We start from the raw sequence: 13,976 nt of genomic DNA, 5'->3' as shown, positions 1-13,976 counted from the left end.
TAAGGTGCTTTTTCTCTTGAAATTATAGCTAGAAAGGATACGAAAATTTTGTTTGGTTTTGAAAGACTCCCGAAGAGGGGAGACTCTCATTCAAGTCTCAGGATGACGAGACCCCCCAAGAACTCATGAGAGACCGTCCTTGCTGTGAAAGAACCTAGTGAGGAACCCCCCACTCAATTCCCAATTTGGCGTGCACCCAAAGAATCACGAAAAGACCGACTTGATGTAAATGCACAAGGTAGTTTAATGGTGGAGCTCCGGGTCATCTCACACAGGAGACAGTGGATTCGACCACGAGGCTTAAAAGCTAGAGGTTTTTATAGAAAAGGGTCTGGGACTGGGGGAGGAATTGGCGTGGTTTCACATGATTGGCTCATTTAAACATCAGCAGACTGTACATGCAGATCGAGGTAACAGCAGAGCATCTGGTTAACATTTAACTTAGATCAGAAGGGCGGGAGATAGGGAGGCGCTGGGCCAGTCCAGACATTCTTGTATGTCTTCCCTCTCTTTATGGCTAGTTGGTTCCTGGGATGACTTTACAGCCTTTGTTCTTTGCTCTAAGCCCAAAAAGCCCTCCTAACTAGCAAGCTGCATGAGTCATGGACCTTGAATAAACTTTCTGGCTAGGGCTTTGAAGTCTTGAATTTAATTTTCTTTCTTTCAGCTGCAAATCACAGGAGGTTTATTGACAGGAACCAGCACGCTGAGTTCAGCTCATATCCCACACAGGGGTAGAGGAGTTCGACACCCAGTAGCTGGAAAAGGGTGTACTTAAAGAAAAAAGACACAACCCAAGGGGTAGGGAGGGCATTATTGGAAAATACCGAGAATACCAGTGGAAAAAATCACAAGGGGGGTACTAAAAATCACAAGTGGAAACTCCCTGCTTCTCAAGATTGTTCTCAAGAATTTAATCATGTGGTCAGACAGGTCCTGGAACGAGGTCACTGAACCGGCTTGTGTAATTACCTGTTCTGTGGTCAGACAGTTCTTGGAACAGGCTGCTTTAGGGACCAACTATTTTTCTTTCTTGGCTCCAACTTGGTCTAGGGGGTCAAACTTAAATTTTCTACCTTACAGTCTAAATATATAAGATGTGTGTAGCCACTTCATTTTTGTTTTCAACTGGCTTTAAAGGTATAAATATATCCTGCATGTATTGGTTATAGAGTATTGGCTTGTAAGTTATTGGGTATGATTAGATATTTGTAACATTGGTAACAGAAAGTTAGCTTAAAACTGGTAACTCAGGGTTGGAGTCATTCTAAACAACAACACGTGGCATGAGCAAACCCAGTAAAAAAGGTCTCTAAAGATACTTCTAAATTGGGATAATATTTTATGTAATTCTTATCCTTGAAACTAGACTGATAAAGGATAGGATTTAAAACAATGTCTTTTTAATGAGTTATTAAAAGTTGTACAGTCAAGCATTCACATATAAGAACTGGCAGCCAAACTTTGAAACGGGAAAGTAATGCTCTTGGTATTGATTTTTAAAGAGAATGGATTGTTTACACTGTTAACAATTGGGTTTTGCTTTCCAAAATTATGATTGTGCTCTAATATTGTAAAAAATAAATAAAAATTATAATTAAATTGCCAGTGTTCCATTGGCTGCAGTTTGCAGTTTGATTACAGGCTCAGGATTCTAACTCACACATATTTGTAATTAAGACAAAAAAATCAAGCAGGTGGAGATTGTTGCAGGGTTTGCAAAGGGTTGCTGAGGCTATGGAATATGAAACTTATGGGGGCATTATAGCCCGGCTTGCCTACTTTAGCTGCCATTCCAGGAAATGCACATAGAATTATTATGGATTTATAGGATTGTTTTTATACTTTTCCCTTTGCATCCTGGTGACTGGGAGGTTTACATTTAGTGAGATTGCTTGCAATTTTGAAGAGGCCATGAAGTGATATCATTGGAAAGTTTTGCCTCCAGGAATGGCTAATAGCCTTATATTATTAAGGCTACTTAAAAAAAAATGTTTCTGCTTCAATACAAGAGATTAGGACTTTGAATCTTTCAGTGTATATTACTCATTATATGGATGGTATTTTATTAACTGATTCTTGGATGGAGTTTTACTACAAGCTTTTGCTCTTGTACAATGAGTTTTAAAAGTTTGGAGTAGTTGTTGCTCCAGAAAATATTCAAAGGCAATATAAATTTCAATATTTGGAGCCTCAGTTATATCCTAAAAAATTGTAGAACAGAAAATTCAAGTAAGAAAAGATAATTTACTTACTTCAAATTATTTTCAAAAGTTGTTAGGAAATATTAATTGGCTAAGACTTCACCTTAAGCTTACCACAGGAGAACCTAAACCTCTGTTTGATATTCCCAGGGGGGATGAAAATCCCAATTCCCCGGACAATTAACTGATGAGGAACAAATAGCTTTGCAGAAAGTAGAAGAAGCTATTAGTCAACAACAGATACATTATATAGACTATGACCAATTGTTGGTTGTTTGCATTATTGCTATTCATACATCCACAGCAGTTCTTTGGTGGCAAAAAGGACCATTAATATGGATTCACCTTTCTTTATCTCCAATACGTTTTAATGCCCTATTATGAAGCTGTTGCTGTATTAATACAGAATTGTAGAATAGAATCATGAAAGTATTTTGGAAAGAATGTTTTATAACCTGATGAAATATTTATTCCTTACAGCAATTAATTGGTTATTTCAGAATACTTATATTTGACCTATTTCATGGCAAACATTTTAGGAAAATTTGATAATCATTATCCAAAAGACAAGTTGTTAGGATTTGCCTCTATAAATACTTCTGTATTCCCTATAAATTTATGCATGCAGTCAATAAAGACTGCATTTGCTGTATTTATAAACAGTTCATCTAATGGGAGAGAAACATGTGATTGGATCATATCTTTATTCTCTCAACTTTCCCCTGCTTCACAAATAATTGAATTATGTGCTGTAGCCACTGTTTTTAAAATGTTGAAAACAATCAAGATTTTAATTTGTATACTGATAGCCAATATATAGCTCATGGTTTACAATTGTTTGAAATTGTTCCTTTTTCAAATACTGCTAATTCTCAAATTTTACAGTTGTTTATACAAATACAACTTAATTTAAGAAACATGTATTATTCCTTTCTTTATAGGACATTTAAGGGCTCATGCTGGATTGCTTGGACCCCTGGGCAATGCCACAGCTGATTGTATACCAGGCAGATTATAGGCCTTACAGGAACAATTAACCAAACAATCTCATTATTCACATCATCAAAATAATAACAGTTTGAGACAACAATTTGGTATTTCTAGAAAATATGCACATCAAATTGTAAAGAATTGTTGTCAGTGTCCTCAATGTCTTCATGTACCACATAATGGTTTTAGTCCTTGAGGACTCATACCTAAACAATTATGGCAAAGGGATGTTACCCATATTTTCTTATTATCCTAAAGGACAAGGTATTGTGCACCATGGTATTTAAAGGCCCATGGAACTTTAAAACAATATCTTCACAAAAAACAAAAGGGGGAAATTATATCCCCATACACCACAAAATTATTAAGTCTATGGCTAAAGATTGAGAAGGACTAGCCAGAAGGAAAAGAGAAAAAGAACAGAATCAGGGATGGTTTGAATCCTGATTTTCTGCTTTCCCATGGCTTACAACTTTAATTTCTACACTGCTTGGACCATTAATTATAATTTTGTTCCTTTTAACTTTTGGAACTTGTATTTTAAACAGATTGGTTGCCTTCACACAAGATCACTTTCAGCAAGCTCTGCTATTCACCATGGCAGTTATCCATCACTATGAAGAAATGGCTTTGGTCTACATGGGAAAGAGTGTGCTATAGGAGACAGGTAGTCAGGGATGGGTGAGAGTGTTCTTGAGCTCCTGTCGACCTAAGACAGAGACATACATCAATGCTATGTTTGTTTTCCCTGATGTAGGTAAGAAGGAACAATATAGACATCAACCTAAGACAAGCACAGTCGGTCACCTGGCCACTCTATAACCTAGATGGAATTATGCAAAACAAGCAAATATTGTGCCTCCTCCTGTCCCCCATCCAGCTACTAATACTGCTCATTTTTTAAAAACAAAAAAGGGGAAATTGTGCCCTTCCCCCAGTCTTGAGCAGGCTAAACAGACCTTGAGTGCTTGCCACAGTGGGTTTAACAACTGCCTGCTCAGCTTGCTTTGCAACATAATCCAGCTGAAACAAACGATGGGTTTTGTGGTCTTTCCTTTATAAGCAGGAGCTGCCGAATTAAACTTTGAGCCTTGATCAGAACCTTTGTCTTGGCTTTATCCTTTTCTCACACCCTGTCATCCTTGTTCATTTCTGGCCCCCCCTTTTAGGTTAACTCAGTTCTCCATGGCCTCTGGACAGCTACACACCATAGTGGACTGCCACAGGTACCTTGAGCACAGAATGGTCAAGGTCCTCATGGAAAGACTGACTTAGGACTGAACATTCACAGGGAAGACACACAAAGAGTGTGAAATGAAAGACCATGCTTTCTTTCTGCTGCAAAGGTTCTGGGTGGATTAACAAGAGCTTTGCTCCCATCAGAAGCAAGTGGATCCCAGCACCAGAGAAGCATAAGCAAGTGGATGTCTGTGAGTTCCAGGCTAGCATCATGTACATAGTGAGTTCCAGGACAGCTAAAACTACGTAGAAAATCATCATCTCAATTCATGCCCCCAAGTAAATAAGTAAGTAAATGAATAAAACATGAGACATTACCACCACCAGGTGTGTAACTGATAAATAAATGAGAGTGTCAAAGATGTAAGACATAACCTGGATCATGCTGGTATTAGCTTCCTTGCCTTTTTTGTTGGCTTATTGAAGCACCTCATGTGGATCGAGGCTTTGTGCAAAAAGACAAGGCTGGTTTTGGGAAACCTGGCCTGCAGAGCTATAAATGGAGCTCTCAAACACAAGTTACTGCTCTAAGCATGCACACTCACAGTGTGGTTCAGTACACCGGGTTCATGAATAGTTGTTTGTTGTTCAGAGAAACTAGGTGTTTCCATGGTTTGGGGACTATGACTTTAAGCCTGGGTGTCTCTTCAGTGTGCAGTGCTACTTTGTAAATATCTTCTCCTAATATCTTTTTGAAATTCTTACTGACACTCTGACACATATAAATAATGTTAACAAGGTTGGCATTGTTTAGAGAAAACTATAGAAGAGAATGTTTTTAATTCAATAAAAACTAGTAGGACAAAATAATGTTCAGACAAGCAACACTCAATAGACTCAGTGAGTTGGATGTACTTATTTCTGGGTTTATGTATGGGTAACAATCATCATCATCATAGTCGTCATCATCATCATCATCACAGAAAAGGAGGCCATGAATTTGAAAGGAAGTAACGGACAGCATGGAAGAGGTTGGAGGGAGGGAAAGACTAGGAAGGGGATGATGTCATTATATTTTAATTCTAAAAAACAGCAAATAGAAGAGGGTCTTTCTAAAACCCCTACTAAAAAGTACGTAAGAAAGAGAGTAAACAAGAGTTCCAAGTACAAATTAATTAGATATCAACTAATTGAAGATATAAACCAAGTTGAAGACTAGAAAATGGAGATTTATAAGCTGCACCCAATCCTCTGGGCTCCATTTTCTGATCCACAACTCTGCCTGATTTCTTAGAGGCCTGATGACACTAGAGACCCTGCCTTAATCCCTATGCCTGACAACTCCCCTTAAAGCACACACAGTGGCTGTAAACTGCACCCCCGTCCCCTGGACTCCATTTTCCAGTTCACAACTCTGCCTGCTTTCCCAGAGTCCATAAGAGCACCAGGGACTCCAGGTCATGCCACAGGAACTCCAGAGCAACATTAGCACCTGTCTTAGTCAGGGTTTCTATTCCTGCACAAACATCATGACCAAGAAGCAGTTGGGGGAGGAAAGGGTTTATTCAGCTTACACTTCCATACTGCTGTTCATCACCAAAGGAAGTCAGGACTGGAACCTCAAGCAGGTCAGAAAGCAGGAGCTGACGCAGAGGCCATGGAGGGATGTTGCTTACTGGCTTGCCTACCCTGGCTTGCTCAGCCTGCTCTCTTATAGAACCGAAGACTACCAGCCCAGCGATGGCCCCACCCACAAGGGGACCTCCCCCCTTGATCACTAATTGAGAAAATGCCTTACAGTTGGATCTCATGGAGGCATTTCCTCAACTGAAGCTCCTTTCTCTGTGATAACTCCAGCTGTGTCAAGTTGACACAAAACTAGCCAGTACAGCACCCAAACCCCAGAGGTCACACAGGGAATTGTAGGCACGTGGATCTAAAAAGATAATTTGTTCTGAGTGACTTAGCACAGATCCAGAAAGACAAACAAGAGGTGGAGGAAGGACTGAAGGAGCCAGAGGGTCCAAGGACACAGCAAGAAAATCTACAGAATCAACTATCCTGGGCCTATCAGGACTCACAGAGACTGAACTGCCAACCAGGGAGCATGAAGGGGACAAACCTAGGCCCTCTGTAACAGTTGTGCAACTTTGTCTTCAGGTGGGACTCCTAACAGTGGGATCAAGGGCCGTCTCTGACTCAGTTGCCTACCTTTGGATCCCTTTCCCCTAACTGAGCTGCCTTGTCTAGCCCTAATAGGAGAAGATGCTCCTAGTCTCATTGCACCTTGATATGTCAAGGCTTTTTGATATCCATGGGAGACCTCCTCTCTTCTGAGGTGAAAGGGAGGAGGGAAGGATGGAAATGAGGTGAGAGGAAGGGACTAGGAGGAGAGGAGGAAGAGGACGCTGCAGCAATCAGGATGTAAAGTAAATTAATAATAATTAAAAAATTGGAAAAAACATGTTTTAACATTAGAAGTATTAACAGTATAAAATCACTTGTAAGAGTTTTAATAAATATTAGTTGGATTAAAACAATAATGGATACTTTCTTGGTGCTTAAAAAAAGACTATTATAAACTATAATTCAAAATAATTACAGGGAAAGATTTTGAATATTACCATCACAAAGAAATAACATGTTTGCCATCAGGAGTAGCCTAATATCTTGAGCTCACCCTTGCGGTACTGGACTGAAGCATCACAATGCACCCCACAAGGATGTACAATGACTAGCTTTAAATTTTAAAAAAAATGCTAAAAGGACTATCAAAATCTGTATGAAATATAAACATAAAAAGGTCACAAGCAAAATTTAAAGGACCCAGTACCCAAGGAAATGGCTCATACACAAAATGTTTGTTGTGTAAGCATGAGGACCTGAGTTAAATCCCCTTCACCCACATCAGAAACAAGGCATGGAAGTCAAACATGCAATCATAAAATTGGGGAAAGAAAGGTGAAAGGATCCCTGGGCCTCATTGTTCAGCCAGCTTAGTGACCACCAAGCACCAGATCACAGTAAGAGATGCTGTCTCGTAAAACAAGGTAATTCCAGTTGCATGTTTACACACACCCCTGTATGTGTGTATATGAAAGTGCACAATTATCTCCACATACATGAATGTATGCACACACATACCAAAAGTGTTAAATATTTATGGTTTATTTCCTTCTAACTACTTTGTAAGTGCTGGTTTCCTGTATACAAGCCTTAAAGGCAGGTGTTCTTATTATCACATTGATTTATAGGCCTGTAAGTGAGTTACAACCGGATAAGTCCTCAATCAATGTCATGCAGATGTCATGGCAGATGAAGAGCTGAGATGTGAGCAGAGCCCAGCTGCTTTATTCAGGCACGTATCCTCTCATGAGGGGAAAATGTTAGCCTTTCCTTCTTCCTGGAGAGGATCAAGTATTTCTATAGAAAGAATAGAAGCATCCCCTTTACAGTAGAATTCATGAGTGTGGACTCATAATCTCTGATTAAAGAAAGTTTTCTCAGACAAATATAAAAGTCATTAAAGACACCGTCAATAAGACAAAAAGACCACCAACAGATTGGGAAAGGATCTTTACCTATCCTAAATCAGATAGGGGACTAATATCCAACATATATAAAGAACTCAAGAAGGTGGACTTCAGAAAATCAAATAACCCCATTAAAAAATGGGGCTCAGAACTGAACAAAGAATTCTCACCTGAGGAATACCGAATGGCAGAGAAGCACCTGAAAAAATGCTCAACATCCTTAATCATCAGGGAAATGCAAATCAAAACAACCCTGAGATTCCACCTCACACCAGTCAGAATGGCTAAGATCAAAAATTCAGGTGACAGCAGATGCTGGCGTGGATGTGGAGAAAGAGGAACACTCCTCCATTGTTGGTGGGATTGCAGGCTTGTACAACCACTCTGGAAATCAGTCTGGCGGTTCCTCAGAAAACTGGATATAGTACTACCGGAGGATCCAGCAATACCTCTCCTGGGCATATATCCAGAAGATGCCCCAACTGGTAAGAAGGACACATGCTCCACTATGTTCATAGCAGCCTTATTTATAATAGCCAGAAGCTGGAAGGAACCCAGATGCCCCTCAACAGAGGAATGGATACAGAAAATGTGGTACATCTACACAATGGAGTACTACTCAGCTATTAAAAAGAATGAATTTATGAAATTCCTAGCCAAATGGATGGACCTGGAGGGCATCATCCTGAGTGAGGTAACACATTCACAAAGGAACTCACACAATATGTACTCACTGATAAGTGGATATTAGCCCAAAACCTAAGATACCCAAGATATAAGATACAATTTCCTAAACACATGAAACTCAAGAAAAATGAAGACTGAAGTGTGAACACTATGCCCCTCCTTAGAAGTGGGAACAAAACACCCTTGGAAGGAGTTACAGAGACAAAGTTTGGAGCTGAGATAAAAGGATGGACCATGTAGACACTAGCATATCCGGGGATTCATCCCATAATCAGCTTCCAAATGCTGACACCATTGCATACACTAGCAAGATTATGCTGAAAGGACCCTGATATAGCTGTCTCTTGTCAGAGTATGCCTGGGCCTAGCAAACATAGAAGTGGATGCTCACAGTCGGCTATTGGATGGATCACATGGCCCCCAATGAAGGAGCTAGAGAAAGTACCAAAGAAGCTAAAGGGATCTGCAACCCTATAGGTGGAACAACATTATGAACTAACCAGTACCCCGGAGCTCTTGACTCTAGCTGCATATGCATCAAAAGATGGCCTAGTCGGCCATCACTCGAAAGAGAGGTCCATTGGACACGCAAACTTTATATGCCCCAGTACAGGGGAACGCCAGGGCCATAAAAGGGGAGTGGGTGGGTAGGGGAGAGGGGGTGGGTGGCTATGGGGGACTTTTGGTATAGCATTGCAAATGTAAATGAGCGAAATACCTAATAAAAAAATGGAAAAAAAAAGTCATTAAAGATGAACAAATTCGACTGCAGCAAAACAAAATACAGTGAAAATATCTATAGCAAACTGGAAAATGTAAACAGACATTAAATCCACCACCATATATATCATAGAAATCATAAAAGATGGGCCAAATATTATATATTTACAAAGGAGTTACACAAATTTATTTTCCTGCATGTATGTCTATATGAGTGTGTAGTATCCCCTGGTACAAGAGTTACAGACAGTTGTGAGCTGCCATGTAGATGCTGGGAATTGAACCTGGGTCCTCTGGAAGAGCAACAAGTGTTATTAACTACTAAACCATCTCTCCAGCCTTCCAGACTGATTCTTCAAATTAAGTTTTTATATTCAGAAAAGAAAATGGGACTGAAGTAAAAATCATTAAAATATGATCCTTTCCTGCCCTACTAACAAAATATAAATATTGTTTAATTAACTTAATCCCAGCTAACTGTGCATCCTGAAGCATCCATTTAACCAAGAAACATTGTTTCCAAACCACCATTAATGTTTTTACTGTTAGAAACTTCTTTCATATAATTTGGATGAGAATGGCTAACCCAGACCTTGGAGTATTTTTAACAAGAGTAAATGGAATGAAAAGTTACTTTAAGGTAACTAGAAATCCCACTATGTTAGAGGGGACTTAAGAGTTTTTAATTTGCTACATCTCAATATTTTAAAAATCAGTAGAAATGTAACAATTCTATTAGTTGAAGCAGTTAATATTATTTTCTTTTCCTTAGCACTGAAATGTTTGATTTAAACTCTATAAGTACGGATTTCGAACGTAAGTACCCCTAAAATGTATTTTTTTTAATTTACAATAAGTTTTGCAAATTTAAAAGCTAGACTTTTAACTCAAATTATATTCAATAATCACAAAATTATAACAGGAAAAATTACAAGATAGTGAAAAATATCTGAACCTTCTGTTTTTGTTGTTGTTGTTGTTTTTGTTTTTGTTTTTTCGAGACAGGGTTTCTCTGTTTGGCCCTGGCTCTTCTGGAACTCACTTTGTAGACCAGGCTGGCCTTGAACTCAGAAATCCACCTGCCTCTGCCTCCCAAGTGCTGGGATTAAAGGCACACGCCACCACTGCCCGGCTTATTTGAACCTTCTTAAACATGAAATTTTAGTTCTAGTAAGGTAGAAAGTAAATAGCCAAGACAAGATGTGATAAATGATCCTCATCTGTAGCTTTACTAAAATTAAAATTAGTATTGTTTTCATCATTTGGGAATTTACCAAACAAAATTCCAAATATCTTGGACACTTTTAAAGCATCTAAATCAATTTAAAAATGCTGATCTTCTTGAAGTACTCAATTTGCTGATGCAGTTGATGGTGAGCCCCTGCCAGCATCTCCCAAGTTTGCACAAGTTTAAGGTGGGCCTGTGAACCTAAGAGGAAACCTAAGGGTTTGCAGCACAAGAGCTGTTTAGAATTACTCAAGAGTCCTCACCCCTAGGTCGATTACTCAAGAGTTCTCACCCCTAGATTGAAGGGTGTTCTGGCTGTGGTGTTCCTTTAAAATTGAAAAAAATCAACTAGCATTCTGTATTTCTCAAGTGTTGACTGCAGTAAGTATAAAATATTTCAAATTTTAAGTTATCATATTTATGTTTGTTGTAATAATATGCATCATTCTTCAATAGACAGGCCTCGTGCCTATTTACCAACGGTCCAAATAAAGGTTCTAACCAGTGGGAAAACGTTTAAAAAAATAGCATTTGGATAAAAATCTAGCCACAGGCTTCAATGTTCTGTTCATTAAAAGGATAAAAGATAAGCCCTCATTTCTCTAAGCCAAGTTTTTGGTAAACACTTTTAAGACCAGAGCAACAATTCAGAACTTCCATAATATAAACAGAGATAGCACCAATTTTATTTCAGGATGTTGGATTTTGACCATAATAATTTTAATGATCTCTAATTATTATTAATTTAGTTATATCCATATTATCTTTCTGTAAGTTTTAATTCTCATAACCTTTTACAATATATTTTAACCTTTTAATTTTGTTCCCCTTTGTCTATATTTTTAAACAATCTTTTTTTTAGTTTAACGTTTTATTGCTTTGTGACGTTCACACCATGCACCCCAACCCCATTCATCTCCCTGTCCCTTTGTACCCACCCTCTACCCTTGCAACATCACCTCAAAAAGAAAAAATATCTTGTGGAAGCTGCAGTGTGTCACAGTGAGTGCCACGTATACCTTTTGTCCACATTTCTTTGCTTGCATATGTTCATTGCAATGAGTCATTGGTCTGGTTCGAGGCCCCTGGCTTCTGCTACACTATCAATACTGGCTCCTCACCAGGACTCCTCTCTGATATCACGTTGTTTCCTTGTGTCATGGAGGTCCTGCAGTTTCGAATCTGCAGGACTAGCCCCTTCGTGAACTCCAGCAGTTCATCAGTGGGGTAGATGTTGGGATGGGCAAACTCAAAGCCCTGGGTCTGGGCCTGGGTGGTACCTGATTTGATCAGCCCACCAGCTCTGCTGCACCCACACCACTAGGGCAAGCTCTCCAGCACTGCCTTGGCTAGCTCTTCCAATGCTGCAGCCTGCAAGATCCAGAGTCAGGTATCCTGCTCTTATGCTCTCTGGGCCAGCTTATCTGCTCCCATTCCAGCAGGCTCAGCTCTATTGTGCTGCCCAGGTCAGGTAAAGGTCCCGCTCTCCTGAGTAGCCTATGAGAGGCAGGACCAACCCTCCTGTTCTCATAACCTCAGGGCCAGATCTTCCCACTGCTTCAGGTGATAAGGGGCAAAACCAGGAGGGGCATCTTGCCCTTACCCATGCTACTGCTCAGCAGACAAGTGGCAGAACCAGCTGTCCTGCACTCACACCCTCGTGGTCAGCTCACCTGCAACCCCAACAACCAAGGACAGCTCTACTGTGCTATCCAGATAAGAGTCAGGACCCTGCTCTCCCAAGTGCTGCAGCAGATGAGGGGCAGGACCAGTTCTCCCATGCTCATGACCCCAGGACCAGCTCTCCCACTTGTGGCAGGTGCAGAGGCATGAGGGGTTGAAACAATCTTTAGTGTTGAATAAAGAATTCAATTTATTAAGCCAGGCGTGGTGGTGCACGCCTTTAATCCCAGCACTCGGGAGGCAGAGGCAGGGGTATTTCTGAGTTCGAGGCCAGCATGATCTACAAGTGGGTTCCAGGACAGCCAGGGCTACACAGAAAAACCCTGTCTCGAAAAAAAACCAAAACAAACCAAAAAAAATCGATTTGTTGTATGAAATTCTTTCTCATTTACGAATATTTCTTCTTCCTCCAGCCTTCTTTAGCAAAATTACATTTATATTCTAACTTTTAGATCTCACTCTTCCTTGGTGGTTCCTTTTTATTGTAATATTTTTATCAACTCTTTGAGAGTTTCATACATGCACACAATGTATTTTGGTCTTATTCACCACCTGCTCTTGCCCCTAACTCTTCCAGGATCCACTCTGCCCTCCCCAAAACTTCTCAGATGCTTCTGTTTACTCACCAGCATATCAGTATTGATCAAAAACCCTCTTACTGTCCCGTACCACTACTCTATCTACTCTTTCATTTGATGTTCTCATATGGGTAGCCAAGTCTAACTGTTTGGGGCTGTTTGAGCCATTTTGTTTTCTCTCCTTCTGCTTCTATTATTCTTTTAAAATTCTAGTTTTACTATGAACTAAACGAATGTGGACTAATGGAACAACTCAGTTCATGTTAGCACTCACCTGCAAGCCAGTGTCATGCCAAGCCAATCACAAGAAGCATAAGTACTGACAGCACATACATGCTCTTTGTATGACATAGACATGCATAAAGTCTATATATATATATATATATATATATATATATATATATATATATATATATATATACACACACACACATATACATATATATATATATATATATATATAGTTTTGGTTTTTTGAGATAGGGTTTCTCTGTGTAGCCCTGGCTGTTCTGGAACTCACTCTGTAGACCAGGCTGGCCTCAAACTCAGAAATCCGCCTGCCTCTGCCTCCCGAGTGCTTAAAGACCAATTTTTAACACCAGAGTTCTTTAGCTTTCATTTAGACCTACCACTTGTGAGGTAGACTGTTGATTTAATTTTTTTTTCATTCATGGTATCCAGTAATCAATAATCTCAGATCTGTGTTTTCAAAGGTTTGACTTTCTCCAGAATAAGGTGGTAGGTCTACATCTTAAAGAAGTAAGGAGACTTGGAGCTTAACCTGGTCTCTAGCAAGTCTCAGGCAGGTCCTCAGCAAAGGCAAATTTCCAAAACATGAATCTGCCATACAGTGCAGTTTCTCCTAGCAGAGTTGGAGGGACCTTTACTATTGAAAATGGACCTAAACTCTATTTTCTGTGCTTGCTCTCAAATTCTGTATTTCAATGTTGCAATGATCTCGTGAATTTTTTATAAGTAACAGAACAACAACAACAAACTTTTCTAATACATTGGTGGGAATATTAGGTAGATGGGTTGCAGCAAGGCAGAGAACTCTCTAAAGACCTCAGATGATGGCTAAAGACTTTCTCAGTTTGGAGTCAATACAAGTTAGTGATCATTTAGTACACTCCCAAAGGCTTTATGTGATAGTCATGTGATGTCAGGGTATATG

Source organism: Mus musculus, chromosome 6 (genome assembly GCF_000001635.26).
Source record: "Mus musculus strain C57BL/6J chromosome 6, GRCm38.p6 C57BL/6J".
NCBI lineage: Eukaryota > Metazoa > Chordata > Mammalia > Rodentia > Muridae > Mus > Mus musculus.
Note: the sequence above shows the minus strand (reverse complement) of the source record.